Consider the following 14993-nt stretch of genomic DNA (forward strand, 5'->3'; position numbering starts at 1 on the left):
GGTTTCCCTTGGGTCTCTTGTAACTCTCTTTTGATGGACCCCACAAGATGCCTCCAGAAGGAGCAGCGTGGGAGGCGGGAGCTGGTTCTTCTCCACTTAGCAGTTTACATGCAGCTCAGCACCACCTGGGGCTTCCCAGGTGGCTCAGTGGTAAAGAATCCAGCTGCCAAGCAGGAGACACGGGTTCGATCCCTGGGTCAGAAAGATCCTCTGGAGAAGGAAATGGCAACTCACTCCAGTATTCTTGCCTGGAAAATTCCATGGACAGAGGAGCCTGGCTGGGTGCAGTCCATGAGGTTGCAAAGAGTCAGGCACGACTGAGCGACTGACACACACACACACACACTCATAAATGTGGAGAAAATGTTTTCTAGAAGCACGTCCAAGATGCCATTAACCGCGACTGCCTTTGGAGAGAGGAGCTGGTGGGGGCGGCCTTTCCTTCCATCTTACCCATTTCAGTATAATTTGGATTTTCTAATAATACACATGAACTGCACTTTTAAAATGCTACACAGGGATCGCTGAACAGTGAGCCTGAGGCTATTTTACATATATTTTCCTTTAAGAAAAGAAAGAAGGGAAAAAGAAAAAAAACAGATGAATCTAATCAGAGCTGTAGCGCAGAAATAAGCCTAATATCAAGACTAGAGAGGAGACCAATTCTCCTATTGTGTGTGAGGGACACGAAGGTTAAAGGAAAAACAACAAAAAAGCGAGCACACTCCCTTTGTGAAGGAACTCACCATCCAGTAGGAAAGATATAAACCCAGATAATTGCCATGCAAGAGGGGAAATTCAAGAACTGATGCAGACTTCTTTAGTCCAAAGGGAGGCAGCGTCATTTGATCTGCCAACACTCCCTTGGGGAAAGGCCGGTTTACATTTGAATTCTGCTCTTGACTTTTGAAGTGTGGTGCTTTTCAAAACTGGACTTCCCTGGCGGTTCAGTGGTTAAGACTTCATCCTCCAACGCAGGGAGTGCGGGTTTGATCCCTGGTTGGGGACCTAAGATCCCACATGCCCCACCACCAAAAAGCCAGAACATAAACAACAGAAGCAATACTGTAACACATTCAATAAAGGCGTTAAAAATAGCCCATGTCAAAAAAAAAAAAAAATCTAAAAAAAAAAACTGGCTGTAACCCATTGGTGGGTCATGAAAGCAACTTAGAGGTTGCTACTAGTATTTTAAAAATGTGCAGTCAATGTCTCAGTGTGGTTTTAAGATTTAATAACGTTAGGAGCACAAATGCTCCAAACATCTCCCAAAATGACATTTGAAAGGTTATTTACATTTAAAATATGTTGACGTTTCTTATCCAAACTCACATAATACCACCGTCCAGTGGCTCTAGTTGGTTTCTAGACTTTGAAAAAATATTCATGGGCGGATGGTCAGTGACTAATAGGATTGCCTTTGTGATTTCAGCCCCGTGATCTTATGGGATTTGATGCACACGTGACAGTTTGGACGTGACCTCAAGGGAGGTCGACCCGGTGTCTGAGATGCCCAGAGGAGACTCCTCTAGCTGCCCTGTCTGTCTGGATTCTGGCACTTACAAAGACTTAAAATGAAAAACACAGCATTCAAATGTCAGGAAACTAAGTATAAAAGGAATTTAAATAAGTAAATACTCAACCGATGTGTTTTGTAGGTTTGTAGCATTTACATTTCTTAAGTTATTAAGACTTAAAACTGCACAAGACTTTGGGGGCACCCTGTATCCCAGAATTAAAGACAAATACTGGTGTGTGTGTATGTGTGGTAGAGGTAGATACCGTTTTAAAAAGCTTCTGTGACTTTATAAACGTGGGTGCAATTTAAATAGATTTCTTATGGTGAGACTTGACGTTTGGAAACACTGCTGAATCGGCCATTTACTCTTTTCTGCCTGCACAGAAAGCCCCTTCTTTCAAAAGGTGTTCCTTGAAGCCTGTGGTCCTGGTGGGAACTGCCAGACAGGCAGTCAGACCACCCCACCCCCGCCATGCCCTGTGATGGATTTGACAGGCGGATATGAACCATGGGCCCGATTTCTGCTTGGGCACAAAGAACCTTTGGTCCCAGAGCTGAGAGCTTGGGAGCTGGGGGTGACCCAGGGTCACCGGGTGGAGAGTCCCTGGCTGTGATTTGCCCCGAGGTCATTCTACCCCAGCCTCCCCGGTACGTGAGCGACTCAAATCCTGGTTCCACAAAAGCTCACCTAAGCTGAGTTTCTGTCACCAACATCCAGAGTCCTGACCACTGTCACTGTCCACTCACATCCCTCTCTGCAAGCCCAGAACATCTCAAGTTCTGCCAGGAGGCTGTTGCCTGTTTGACATACCAGCTGCTCAGCAGCAGGGGATGGGGAGTGGGGGCTGCTCCAGGGAGGTGGTTACTTACTGGGCTTTTAGATAACAGAATATTCGGCTTCCATTATTTAAAAAAAAAAAAGTTAAAAAAATTATCATTCGTTGCATTTTGCCCTTAGTTTATTAAAAGTGTCACCCGGCAGTAAGACAAAAGTGCTGGGGACCCGGGCGGTCCAGTGGTTAGAACTCAGCGCTTTCACTGTGGAGGGCACAGGTTCAGTCTCTGGCTGGAAAACTTAAGACCCTGCAAGCCATGCCCTGGGGCCAAAAAATAACCCCAAACAAACAGAGCAAACCCAAAAAACCAAACGTGCTGATACCGACAACAAGAGGGGCAGGTTTCAGAAACAGAGCGACTGAGACAACCATGGAAGCCCTTCTGGAGGTGGGAGCTCTTAGCCTCAGTCCAGTGCTCTGCGCTTCAAGATGGCGAGCTGTGTGCACAACCGCGAAGGAAAAGAATAAAGTGAGACCGTGTGCAAAACGTCGAAGCCTTTGTCTCAGTAAGGACTTTACTGGGAATTCCCTGGTGGTCCAATGGTTGGGACTCAGCACGCTCACTTCTGGGCCCAGGTTCGATCCCTGGGTGGGGCTAAGGAGGAGAGCTCAGCTGAGCCCGAGTGGTGCAGGCGAGGCCTCAGGAGGGACGAGAATCCTGAGCTGGGTCTGAGAAGAGCTGGCCAGGCCTGGAACATCACAGCTTTTTCAGTGACTCCTTGGCGTCTGGTGTGACCGCAGGGAGGGTGTGGGAGGCCAGGAAAGCAGGGCCTGGATCAGAGAACTCACATGGGACAAGGTACTGAGGAGCCACCGGGAATTTAAAAATGGGGAGAAAGAAGATAAGAGCTGAAGTTGGGAGCAGTACGTGGGGATGCGCTGGCAAGACAGGAGGCAGGAGGGACTGAGTGCAGGGGTTCATCATGCTGGTCCCCCACAGCAGGCCCGAGGCCGAGACCACACCCCAGTCAGCTCACTGACCAGCGTCTTAGAGACTAGTTTATATGCTGCTGAGGCTGCTGCTGCTAAGTCACTTCAGTGGTGTCTGACTCTGTGCGACCCCACAGACGGCAGCCCACCAGGCTCCCCCGTCCCTGGGATTCTCCAGGCAAGAGTACTGGAGTGGGATGCCATTGCCTCCTCCGCTACTTTATATACATATATATATAGAGAGAGACTCTTTGTGACTCCATGTCCATGGACTGCAGCATGCCAGGCCTCCCTGTCCCTCACCATCTTCTAGAATTTGCCCAAGTTCACGTCCAGGGCATCCAGCCTGATGCATGATGCCATCCAGCCATCTCATCCTCTTCTCTTTCTGCCCTCAATCCTTCCCAGCATCAGGGACTTTTCCAATGAGTCAGCTGTTCACATCAGGTGACCAAATATCAAAGCTTATATATCTAGTTCCCGAACCAGGGATTGAACCCATGCCCCATGCATTGGGAGCATACAGTCTTAACCACTGGGCCACCAGAGAAGTCCCTGGGTTAATTTTCTAATTCAGCTTTTCCATCAGTGAAGGCAGGTGGAGGGACGGCCTCCTGACAGCCTCACCAAGGCCAGGAGCCCAAGACAAGGGTCCCCCAGAGGCCAAGAGGGGAGGGGTGGCAGAGGGGACGGGTAGGAGGCTGTAGGACACAGAGGGGCTTGGAAGAAGGCTTCTTGGAGTCCCTAGGAGCCAGAGGCACACGCTGCAGACAGCTCATTGCCATTTATGGCTGCCCTGGCTGATACACAGGCTCAAATGGAGCAGAGATAGGGAGAGGTGGAGCAGAGATAGGGAGAGGTGGCTACAGAGACAGATGTCTTTTTGTCTGTCTGACTCTCTTTCTGCCTAAGGAGGTGAGTCTGCCCTGGGGTCCTGCAAACAGGGTCTGTTGGACCCTGAGACCACCCACCTGAGCTGCACCAACACCCCCGTCTCCACCCCCCTCCCAGTTAATCCAGACTGATTTTAAACCTGGAGGACCAGGGCTCCACCAGGCAGGCATCGAGGAGGCCCAGCTCCCCTGTGGAGGCAAAGACTGAGATAACAGGAAGCTCTCAGGGGCCCACAGCATCCCTTGCCCTGGGCCGCAGTCTGGGACAGGCCAATCAACCGCCTGGTCTCCAGAGAAGGTTTCTGAGAGAGGCCCCGAGAACAGGCAAGACTCAGGGGCTGCCTCCCGGCTCAAGCGGATTCGACATTGCTGGCAGTCCTTCCAGGAGGATTTCATCAGGCAGTCAGGCTGCTCATCTTCGGCACTCAGAGGGGAGCGTCGGCTGTGGGGTGAGCCGAGACAGCAGCAGAGCCGGCGCCAGTGCCCGGGGCGTTGGTGATGGGCGGGTGCTGGGTGGGGAGGACGGGCCGGCAGAGGTCACGGCCAGGCTGCTCTTTGCCTGCACCATCAAAACAACTCTGCCACCCCTGCCTCCAGATGAGAGCTCCAAGCTGAGGCCACTCAGGCCAGCTCCACACGAGCAGCTAGAAAAGGCTCATCCCCTGTGACAAGGAACTTAAATCCCATGCTTCAGACTGGTCCTTCTCAACCTGCCTAATTTTCCCTGCAGTCACAGCATCTTGATTCTTCATCATGGCCTGGGAATGTAAATGCCAACCTGCCGTTTCCTTTTTATGGGGCCATGACACGTGGCAGGTGGGATCTTAGTTCCCTAACTAGGGATTGAAGCCGTTCTCCCTGCCTTGGAAAGCCATCTAGGATCCTCCTCTTCCTTCTCCCCACTCCTGCCTCAATCACTCAGTACCTTCATGGGCATCACAGGCACTCCACTCTCCTGCCATCATCTCTTCTGAGGATATCTTAAAATGATAACTTTATCATGTTTTTCCTTCTCAAAGCCCCATAATGGTGGTTGCCACGTTCAATCCAAGAATCCCCTGGCTTTTGAAGCTCTCTGGCTTCCAGACTCAGTGAGGTCAGTGTCTAAGAGCTTCCTGGGAAGTGCTGTCCCCTCCCACCCGCCATGCATGGCTGGTGGGGAGAGCGTGGGCTGGAACACAGGGTCATCCTTGGGACCACAGCCTCAGGTACGGATCTGTCCTTGGCTGTTCACCCCTGAGCCCTCCTCCTTCCCCTGAACAGGGTCTTCTGAGATCACCAGATCCAACTTGGACGATCTTGAGCTCAGTTATCCTACCCTTGGTCGGCTGAGCCCTGGAGCCATGTGGAACTGCTGCAGGGACCACTGCCAGGGGAGAGGGAGGAGCCAAGGGGCTGAGACCACCCCCACCACCACCCAGAGCAGTTCCACTTTTCCTCCATGCACTGGACTTCCGTCTGTATAAGACTGAGGAGGGTAAAAGGTATTGAGGCTTTTAAAACGTCTTAGAAGGTAGGCTTCCCTGGTGGTCTAGTGGTTAAGAATCCCCCTACCAATGCAGGGGACAAGGGTTTGACCCCTGGTCCAGGAAGATCCCACAAGCCATGGCGCAACTAAGCCTGTCATGCGTCACAACTAATGAGCCCAAGCTCCAAAGCCCACGAGCCGCAACTACCGAAGCCCTCCAGCTCGAGGGCCTGTGCTCCGTAGCAAGAGAGGCCTGCGCACGCAACGGAGAGAAGCCCCCACTCGCCACAACTAAGAGAAAGCCCGCGTGCAGCAAGGAAGACCTAGCATAGCCAAAAATAAACGAATAACTCTTTTTCAAAAATGTTAGGAGGCCCCTGATTTAATGTGGCTTCTACCCAATAGAAAACGGCCATTGATCAAACCTTTGATGAATTGCCAGTTATCCAGTCTGTGTTTGAACTCGTCTTACATCGGGGGGATCACTAGCTTACAGAGCCGTCTGCCTCTTTGGAGCATAATACATGACTTTAGGGATGCTCTGCAGGCAGGCGACACGCAAGACCCTGGGCACATAGAGAAGTAGACTCCTGCTGCCCAGGGCAGTTCTGCGGGGAGGCAGAGCCTGCCTGTCAGCAGGAACTGACAGAGTTTTCTTGTCTTTTTGTTATTATTGCAGCTTATTCAATCAGCAGGTACTTTGGGGGTGCCAGTGTCTGCCAAGTCTGTTTAGGAGCTGGGGATGTGGCTCTGGACATGGCAGGCAAGGACCCTGTTCTCACGCACTGACATCCCGCCGTGGCCGACAGCATAGGCTGAAACAAAAGATGACCTCAGCCTGGGCTGAGCGCTGAGAAGGAAGTCAGCCCAGATGGTACGCCGTGTTGGGGGAATGCATATCCACCAAGGTGGTCAAAGACATAGAGACTTGATACGGGGGGAGGAGGAGCAACCGTGAGGATCTAGGTCGGGGAGGGTCTGCCAGCCCTGGCGTGTGGGCTGAGCAGAGGCGGGTGGCTGAAGAAAAGTCTGAGGTGGGGTCCTGCTGGGCCTCAGGGGCCCGGGTAAGAGGGTGAGGTTTATTCTATCAGCCACTAAGGGGCTTTACGCAGGAGAACGGATTTGCTACCTGCGGTGCTCATTAGAGAGGACAAGGGGGATGTCCAAGAGGCCGCTGGGATGGTGCTGGGCTGGGTGTATATATTTTGACATCCTCAGCTATTTTTAAATTAATCAATTAACTTTAATTTTTGACTGCACTGGGTCTTTGCCATGGTGTGTGTGTGGGGGGGCACAGTGGTAAAGAACCCGCCTGCCAATGCAGGAGACACAAGAGACTTGGGTTCGATCCCTGGGTTGGGAAGATCCCCCAGAGAAGGAAATGGGAACCCACTCCAGTATTCTTGTCTGGAAGTTTCCACGGACAGAGGAGCCTGGAGGGCTACAGTCCATAGGGTCGCAAAGAGTCAGACATGACTGAGTGATTCACACACATACACACATACACATGGGTTCCCTAGTTGCCTGTGGCACATGTGGGGTCTTAGTTCCCTGACCAGGGATAAAACACAAGCCCCCCGTGCAGTGGAAGGTGAATTCTGAACCACTGGACCACCAGGGAAGTCCTGCATCAGCAGTTATTGACCGGGAGGCCTGTGTTGGTCAATGTGTTCTGGGAGGCGGCAGGGGTGGCCCGGGCCCAGATGTGAGTCCTCCACTTGATATAATGAGCATGAGATTTTCCAGCAAAAGGAAAGCACCAGGTAATCCTTGAACTCAAGGGGCAGGGGTCGGGGGAGAGCAGAGCGAGATTGAGAACTTGCACATCGCCCCAGGGCACCAGGAGTCAGGCCGCAGGATGGTGTGGTCAAACGTCCAGACTAAAAGGACCATCCTGGACTCTGACCTCAGATCCCAATTGAGGGCACATTCACAAGCCCCAAACCCTAACCCTAAGCCACTCTGTCTGGCTCAGACATCAGCCTGCCAGATTCAATCCTATCAGATTAACGGGTTTTGGCACTGTTCCTACAAATAGGATTTAGAGGACATCAAAAGCTTCATTAAAAAAAAAAAAAAACACACAAAAAAACCCCTGAGGTAGCAATCAGGCATCTACCAGACCCTCAATCAGTGAGAATTAGGTTGAATTCTTGTCTCTACATTTCAGGATTAACAGAGAAGGTCAAGGACACGGAGGAAAACCAAGGGACTGATCAAATCAGTCTGACTAAATCATACTGACCAAATCCGAGAGGGTCAGAAGAAATGAGATCATTGTGTTGGGGAAAGCCAGGCTGAAGAATTTTGAGCGTGACTAACTCCAAGGATAATAACAGAACACAGATGGCCAGCATTTAAGATCTCTACCCAAGGAAGGGAAACCAGTTTTAGATCATGAGGAATAAAGATAAAGGACTGTCTGACCCTAGAGTAGGCTTACTGATTTTCATAGGAGGCCACTGGGCCAGAGGTATTTTCTTGTCCTGAGATTGATCACAGACTCTGAGTGTTCAGCAAGTAAGAACTTGGCCGGGAAAGCGTTAATGCCGAGGTCACAGAATTAGGCCCTTGCTGAGGCCAGGCTCAGGGCTGTGTTGGCCAGATGGTTAGCAACGTCTGCGAGGATTAAACAGGGACAACCCTGGTGGTCCAGCAGTTAAGAATCTGCCTTGCAATGCCAGGGAACTTGGGTTCGATCCTTGGTCGGGGAACTAAGATCCCAGATGCAGCAGAGTAAGTAAGCCCAAGTGCCACAATTAGAGAGTCCACGTGCCGCAACCAAAGATCCCACGTGACCAGCGAAAGATCCCACGTGACCAACTAAGACTCTGAGCGCCAGAACTAAGACTCGACACTGCCAAATAAGCACACGTGCACACGCACACACACGCTTGCTACCCAGGTCATGAAACAAGAGCTGATGGCTAGAAAGCAAACAGTCCCGGGCTGCAGACCTCCTTTTAGCTCAACCCCTCCGTTTTGTAGATGAGAAAACTCATACCCAAAGTTAAATGGCTTCCCCAAGTCTCCAGGGCTATTCAGAGGCAAAAATACTAGATAAGCAAGTTCCCTGAATTCTTGCATTTCGATTTCCTTCAGGCCTTCAATCTCATTGGCTATTCTTTAGCCATTCACTGCAGCCAGCAGAAAGGGACCCATGCGCCCACCTCCCTGGCGAGAGAGAAGGAATGATTGCTATCAGCATCCCAGCCTTCCTTTTTGGTTCGGACCAAGCAGCGAGGTATCAGAAGGGCAGCCAGTGGCTCTGTGCATCAGGGCCTGATAGGAGGAGGTTTCCGGACTCCTGTTCCATTTATCTATCCTCAACAAGGGCAAAACCGAGCGTGGTCAGACTCAGGTTGTTCCAGAAATGCTCTGGCCACTAGGGACTTGGCATTTCTCAGAAAAAATGTCCACCGGAGGTCTAAGTTGGTCTCAGCCCTTCCACGTTGTAGTCTGGGAAGGAAAGGGCTACAGAAGAGAAACTGTCTAAAAGTGAGCACGCTCAATGTTTTATTTCTAACTCTTTGAAGCCAGGCACTTTTTTTTTTTTTCCTTAAGGTATGTTCTTTAGGAATTTACTTTTCCCATTAAGCAGAAAAATTTTAACTGACAGCTACATTTTTCACATGCAAACAAAACTCTATCGCTGAAAGAAAGAACAAAATTTAGCTGTTAGGAAAGCCCCAATTTCTTTCTTATATGAAAAAAATTAAATTATGGGCTTAAAGAACTTTGGGCTCCCCTGGTGGCTCAGACAGTAAAGAACCCGCCTGCAATGCGGGAGAGCTGGGTTTGATCCCTGGGTCGGGAGGATCCCCTGGAGAAGGGAATTGCTACCCATTCCAGTATTCTTGCCTAGAAAATCCCATGGACAGAGGAGTCTGGCAGGCTGCAGTCTGTGAGGTCGTAAAGAGTTCCATGGGACTGAGCAACTTTCGCTTTCAAAGAACTTTACAAAACATACCCTTTTACAAGACTAAATGTTGAACTCTGCTTTCAGCCTTCTGCGTCATCTTGTTTTGTTGATGTTCAGTTCAGTCGCTCTGTCATGTCGGACTCTTTTTGACCCCATGGACTGCAGCACCCCAGGCTTCTCTGTCCATCACCAACTCCCGGACTTTACTCAAACTCATGTCCATTGAGTCGGTGATGCCATCCAACCATCTCATCCTCTGTTGATGTACATTGTTGTAATTATTGTGCAGAGACTATTCCCATGATCTTTTTTTTAATTTTTAATATTTATGTTTATTTATTTGGCTGTGCCAGGTCTTAGTTGCGTGTGGCATGCTGGATCTTTGATATTCGTTGTGCATGGGGGATCTAGTTCCCTGACCAAGGATGGAACCTGGGCCCCTTGCATTGGTAATGTGGAGTCTTAGCCACTGGACCACCAGGAAGTCCCATTATTCCAGTTTTGTGTTCAGCTTTTTTCCCTTACTTACTTCTACCAATTTGCTAACATTTGGATTATTTCTGTCCCTCCACCCCCAGAAAACCACTAGATCCATTGCAGACTGTTTTTGTATCCCCAAGAATTCATATGCTGAACTGGGGGTTCAGCATATGAACCCCAGTTCTGAACCCCCACTTGGAGGTGGGGCCTTCGAGAGGCAATTAGGTTTAATGGGGTCATGACCTTGGGGCCCCATGATGAGATTAGGCCCTTAGTAGAAGAGGAAGACACCTGAGTGAGTGTTCTCTGTGCTGTGTGAGGACACAGCAGTCAGCTAGCTGGGAAGTGGGTTCTCATCTGGAACCGAATTTGCTGGTACCTTGATCTTGGACTCCTCAAACTTCAGAACTGGCAGAAATAAATGTCTGTTGTTTAATGATTTTTTTTTTTTTGGCCACTCCACAGGGCATTCGGGATTTTAGTTCCCTGACTAGGGATCAAACCTGTACCGCCTATGGCGGAAACATGGATTCTTAGCCAATGGACTGCCAGTGAAGTCCAATCTATAGTAGTACTCTGTGTTATAGGAGCCTGAGAGGCCCAAAGGACAAGACTCAAAGTGGTATGAACAACTGCCAGATACCTGTTTGGCCACCCACTAAATGGACTTCTGTTAGGAGAACAGAAAGTGGGGCTACATTGACATCACAAAGCTCAGGACACAAAAGAGAAAAAGAAAAGAAAATACAACAAAGAAAAAAAATTAACAAAGGTCAGGACAGATGATGGGGGATGGGATTTACCTTCTCGGTCATTCTGAGAAGGCTAGGGGCTCTGCAGCTCCCTGGGGGACAGACCTGTGGTGACAAGGCTGGTATTAGGATGGGCCCAACAGCAAGATAATGTCCGTCAGAAAGGCTAACAGGGGCCCAGCTGCATGGTGAGGGCAGACAGAGGAGGCTGTGCAGCTCAATCAAATCGGCACCCTCAGAGTGCCTGAAACACCAAGCCCTTTCCTGAGAAATTCCCCATCAGGTTCCTTCTTTCCCAGCACTGGATGTTGGAAAGTCCCAAACCTACAGAGAAGAATAATACAATGAACTCTCCTATACCCTTCCACTTAGATTCACCAATTATTAACATTTTTCCATCTCTGTACTCTCTCTCCATACACACCCATGACGTGTGTGTGTATGTGTGTGTGGGTGTGTAACTATCTGAATCATGACATGTTATCCCTAGATGTTTCAGCATGCATCTTCCTAAGAACAAGGACATTTTTCTATATAATCACAATGTCGGCATCATGCTCAAGAAAGTGAGCATTGATACAACAAAATGATCTAATAAATCATTCATTTGAAACTTGATCCAGTTATCTCTAAAATATTCTTTATAGCTTCCCATCCCATCCAGAATCCAATCAAGGACCAGGTATTTCATTTGTCTTTCCTGTCTCTTTAGTCTCCTTTAATCTCTAAGCATCTCCCTGCCTGCTGCATTGCCCAGCAGCCTTAAGGAAGTCCCTTCTCCATTTCTGAGCAGATTGAGGGCCTGAGCACCAGGATGCCTGAGTCCTGGCTCAGAGAGAGCGATTCGACCCCTCTACTACTGAGTGACTTTGATCCTCTGTCCATGACCACTGTTTGGCATCCTATGATACAGCCCTGCTGGAATCCATGTCTCCGTTAGGTGAGAGGTCTGCAAATCCTAAATCTTAACCTGTACCTTGTGAGCTTCCCAGGTGGCTCAGTGCTGAAGAATCTGCCTGCCAATGCAGGAGACACGGGTTTGATCCCTGGGACAGGAAGATCCCCTAGAGAAAGAAATGGCAACCCACTCCAGTATTCTTGCCTGGAAGATCCAATGGACAGAGAAGCCTGGTGGGCTACTGTTCATGGAGTCGCAAAGAGTCGGACACGACTGAAGCGACTAAACGACCTCAGCACCGGAAAGCACTGCTTCCTGGCCTTACAAGGGACCAGCTTTTGTTCTTGACATCATTCCCCATAATTCTTTGTGACGGTGGGCATGCCCGCCTCCATCCCTGCCCACTTCCACACTAATCCCTCAGAGAAATGACAGGCAGTTTAATAATACGACACTGCTCTCCGCTCAGCCTCCCTGGCCTGCCTGATCTAACCCCCTTTCCCTCAGCAGTTGCTCAGCCTCCCAGCCCATCCAGGGCCTTCATGCGACTCGATTCTCCTGCATCTTGGGGTCGCTTCCCCATGACCCACAGGCACAGCGGAAGGGCTCTGGATGCTTCTCAATAATCAGCTTTGTGAGCCTGGGCAGCAGCTGCCCCGGGGCCTCCCAGGCCTCGCCAGGAAGGAAGATGATTGGATTAGAAGGGGCTTGGTTAATGGAAAAAGCAGGGGGAGGGGAGAGGTGAGTTAAGTGCTGCTCTGCCAGGCTGGGGCTGGGCCCTCCTGCTCTCCCACTGCTGCTGTTCCCTTAGTGACAGACAGACCCGAGGCTGGCTGACGGCAGGCCCAAACCCAGACGTGAGTTACTTTTCCCAGCGGGCCTTCTGGCTTGCTCTCCAAGACGGGGCAGCATGGTCATCAGAAGAAAGTACTGGGACCTGCTCTTTTTCTCCCTTGCTGCTGCTGCTAAGTCGCTTCAGTCGTGTCTGACTCTGTGCGACCCCATAGACGGCAGCCCACCCGGCTCCCCCGTCCCTGGGATTCTCCAGGCAAGAACGCTGGAGTGGGTTGCCATTTCCTTCTCCAATGCGTGAAAGTGAAGTCACTTAGTTGTGTCCGACTCTTAGCAACCCCATAGACTGCAGCCTACCAGGCTCCTCCGCCCATGGGATTTTCCAGGCAAGAGTACTGAAGTGGGTTGCCATTGCCTTCTCCGTTTCTCCCCTAATATTTATTTATTTGGCTGCACTGGGTCTTAGTTGCAGCATTTGAACTCCTAGTTGCAGCATGTGGGATCTAGTTCCCTGACCAGGGATCGAACCCAGGCCCCCGCATTGGGAGCTCGGAGTCCCAGCTACTGCTCCACCAGGGAAGTCCCTGGGACGCGCCCTTGAAAATGCCCAAGTCCATTTCCGGACAGTTTCTTAGCACAGCTTCTTCCAGGGTAATCCCACAGGCAGCAAGGCAGAGGAGTCAGAAACAGCTGATATGTGTCCCCAGCACCTGGCCCCCGGCCTTATGCACAGTCGGAGTCACAGGGGCTTGATAGCTCAGAAGAGGCTGGAGAGCTGAACCCAAAAGGGAAGGGCAAGACCTCCAAGGGAGGAAAACAGATTTAATTCTCCTGTTGCCTGGATCATGTCAGGTCAGGACGTGGAGACGAAGGACGGACACACAAGCCTCAGCTCTCATGGTCATCCGCTCGGGCAGTGCATCAGGTTCAGCTCCGAGTTTGTGCCCAACACGTGAGCTTCCATAAGGCGCCTCGTCCTTCAAACCTCTACTCACCCTCACAGGGCTCACTTTCCCCCAGGGAGAGGCAGAAACGGCTGCTTTTTAAGCCACCACGAAACCCGTTACCTAGATATATTGCTGACAGCCTAGAGGCCTTGCAGAAACTTCTTTCAGAAGCACTGTAATCTGGAAGATCAGGAGATGACTGAGCACTACTAAAGGACTTTTTAAATTTTTCATTAATTAATTTTTGGCTGCACCGCACGAGTGCACTGCCTGGCATGCGGGATCTTGGCTCCCCAACCAGAGATTGAATCCAGGCTCCTGCAGCGGAAATGTGAAGTCTTAACCCCTGGACTGCCAGGGAAGTCCGTAAAGGACATTTTAAACTTCAGTCCAGAACCTGCCTCTGGATGAAAAGGGGCCAATGTGTTCACTGTAGGAACATGGCCGATTGAGAGCAAGTGGCAGCCTGAGAATAGCCCCTACGCATCTCCTGTTCCCAAGAGAATCCTAAACACAGGAGCAAAGCTAACACATCAGCACGTGTCCAAACCCTACCTGCCAACACCACAGGTGAGGGCAGCAAGAACAGCAGGGCCTCGGTGCTCCTTGGGAAGAATACAGCAGCCCTGCTCAAGCCGGTTAGAATACACTCTAATGACACAATTAGTCACCCTCTTGTAAAGCAAAGCACCTGCTCGAAGGGGGTCTGGAACAATTATCAGCATGCCTCCACCCAGCCTTGCTGCCTCCTCCTCCCGTCAAAGGGTTCTCTCCAGTATAAACCATTGTGTCCAGCAAAATTCAGAGTGGGCACTGCAGGCACGCTGACAACGCACCAAAAACCGCTGGCTCATGGTTTCCACCGTCCCGGCCAGCCTCCCTCACAAGGAAAGGAGCCCGGGAGTCAGAACAAGGCGTTCTGATCAGGCTCTGGGCCCTTGGCGCTGGCCCCAAGGGTCCAAGGGCGCTGAAATCCTGGGAATGTGCGGCTAGCAAGTAGATTTCTAATGTCAAGAGGTGCATCGGGGAATTCCCTGGTGGTTCAGTGGTTAGGACTCTGTGTGCGCTTCCACTGCTGGGGGCCCAGGTTCGATCCCTGGTTGGGGAACTAAGATCCTGAAGCTCTTAGTTCTACTAAGGACTACCTCTCTGGCTATTCTGAAGCAAGACTGAGGGGTCAGGACAGAGCTGCAGGACAGCAGAAACAGGAGGGTGGGCCTGGGGAGTGCTCAGCTGCACTGCAGGAAGGCTTTATCCTGCACACCGCACACTGGCCAGGCTTATCTGCAGCTCCAGGTGAGGTGTGCAGAGCACCATGCAGTTTGAAAAGGACAACAAAAAGGACTGCAATGGTCCAGTACTTTTCTTTCAGCCCCACCCAATGGGTTTCACACATAAATGACTCAGGAATCCGAATTCCAAATTGGCCTAAAAAGAAAACGCAGTTTTCCTTCTTTAAGTATTCTATTTTATCATATTACTATCAGGACAACCGCCATCCTTGAAGCCCTGGAAACAAGCCACATACACGTGCATTTGAAATCCCGCGGGCTGGA

Source organism: Bison bison, unplaced genomic scaffold (assembly GCF_000754665.1).
Source record: "Bison bison bison isolate TAMUID 2011002044 unplaced genomic scaffold, Bison_UMD1.0 scf7180017864371, whole genome shotgun sequence".
Classification (NCBI taxonomy): domain Eukaryota; kingdom Metazoa; phylum Chordata; class Mammalia; order Artiodactyla; family Bovidae; genus Bison; species Bison bison.